Source organism: Lactuca sativa, chromosome 8, assembly GCF_002870075.4.
Source record: "Lactuca sativa cultivar Salinas chromosome 8, Lsat_Salinas_v11, whole genome shotgun sequence".
Taxonomy (NCBI): Eukaryota; Viridiplantae; Streptophyta; class Magnoliopsida; order Asterales; family Asteraceae; genus Lactuca; species Lactuca sativa.
This window is the reverse complement of record NC_056630.2, coordinates 58,510,229-58,512,194: the sequence shown is the minus strand read 5'-3', so window position 1 is coordinate 58,512,194 and position 1,966 is coordinate 58,510,229. Positions and strand designations below refer to the sequence as shown.

The following is a 1,966-nucleotide window of genomic DNA, read 5'->3' as shown; positions in this document are numbered from 1 at the left end:
CCACTTGAATAGAATACTTGAGCCTTCTTGTTTCCATTCTCATCCAAATCACAATCCTTTGTGAGATGGGGCCCTCTACAATTTTCACATCCAACCCGAATAGCATGGATTGTTTGATCCATTTTTGTCATTCTCTATCTAGACTATCGAGCTTAGCTCTCATTGCCGCCATGCTATCATTTGCTGAGTTCACTACCCACCGACTTACTTCATTTCTTGGATTGTGGTATTCTCTAGAGTGCTTAGAGAATTCTTCAATTAACTCCTTGATCATCGAGGGCGCCTTCTTCGTGAGCGGGCCTTGAGAATCGAGCAGTTGCCTTGTGGTGACATTGACTCCATCGTAGAAAATGGAGACCTCTTGTTGGCTATTCAGGTCATGGTGTGGACAATTTATAAGCAAGCTCTTGTATCTTTCCCAAGCTTCATAAAGAGATTCTCCGGGTTGTTACTCGAAATTGGCAATGGCTTTCTTTAGCTTGGCTATTTTGGAGGGCGGGCAAAAGTGGTCTATGAACTCTTCTTTCATCTTGGCCCATGTGGTGACCGATCCGGGAGGAAGTGACTTTAGCCAATCCTTTGCAGCACCTTTGAACGTGACTGGGAGCATGCGAAGAAGTTGGGTCTCGCGTGGAACATTCGGTACATTGGAGTAGTCAGCCACATCATTCACTTCGTCCAAGTGCTTGTAGGCGTCTTCCTGATCCTTCCCATAAAAAGAAATCTCCTTGAGTAGAGCGAGAATATGGCCTTTTAGTTCGAAAATAGCGGTTGCAGGAATTGCGGGCTGCACAAGTCCCGGGCCGGTGTCATCACGCATCCCCTTCTTCCATTTTCCCATGGGGACTTCATAGATATTAGCCATAGTGATAGCTAAATCGTCTTCAAACTCGGATTCGCGCTCGTATGTGGGTTCTTCTTCTTCCTCGGTCTCATACTCGGTGTCTTCTTGAATTGGGTCTCCGATTGTCAAAGAGGCACTGGATGCTCCTATTTTGCTGCTCCTCTTCTTGCTGAAAACGGATTTGAGGTTTTTGAGTGGTGATTTCTTTGAAGAAGCGGTTTCTCCAACGGTTTTGCCTTTGCTCCTCATTAGTGCGGATTCTGGGTCGTCAAGGGGAGGGACCAGAGGTGTATCGGATCCTCGGGTCATGAAACAACTGTAAACAAAACAGAAAACGCGTAAAAAGAACAAAAATAAAATAAAAAATTAAAGCTGTAAACAGCGATGTACTCGTCGAGTCGGCACGAGTGCACTCGACGAGTTCAAGGCAAAAACAGAACAAAAAATTTTCTAGTTACTTTAAAAACGGATTTTTTATTAAAACATATTCTACTTACTGAATTACCTTTTAATTAACTTTGTGTAAGATAAATCTCACACAAATGATCGATTAAATTAGAATTTAATGTTAATTTTAGAACCGTTCCCCGGCAACGGCGCCAAAAACTTGATGTGTGCAAACTCACTTAGTTTTCAACCTACTTTCAATTATAAAATAACACACAAAGGCAGTGAACCTATCAATTGTGGTATAGTTAAAAGTAGGGTATCGAACACAGGGAACAACAAATTAAACTAAAAACTAATTCTATCTAAATTAATTAATAAATAGGGGGTTTCCTCTAGTTTTACAAGAGTAGAAAACTTACTAACTATTGCTTAATCTAAAACTTAGAAAAACAAAGAATTAACTAGATCAATAATGGGAAGGAACTTCTGTTTAGTTCAACTCAAAATATCCTATGGTTGATTTCAAGGTAATGATGCAATGGATTAATTCTTTTGTTGGTTACCGATTCAAGTGACTAGATTCGCATTCACTACACTAATCCTTAGCAAATAAACTAACTTAAACAGTGGCCAGTTGTCTAATTTAATTAAATTCACTAGATTAATTATTCGGGTTAATTTAGACTTTCAATAGTTAACTAATTTAATCTTTTAATTAACTTCTTGTTGATG

General features: G+C 39.6%; 1 non-coding gene across 1 annotated transcript; it reads left to right on the top strand.

Moving 5' to 3' along the window:
* Positions 1 to 374: 374 nt before the first annotated feature.
* LOC111911293 (small nucleolar RNA R71) lies at positions 375 to 481 on the top strand. Its single transcript, XR_002856812.1, has one exon. It is a non-coding gene; the product is annotated as a small nucleolar RNA R71 (small nucleolar RNA).
* The last annotated feature ends 1,485 nt before the right edge of the window (positions 482 to 1,966 follow it).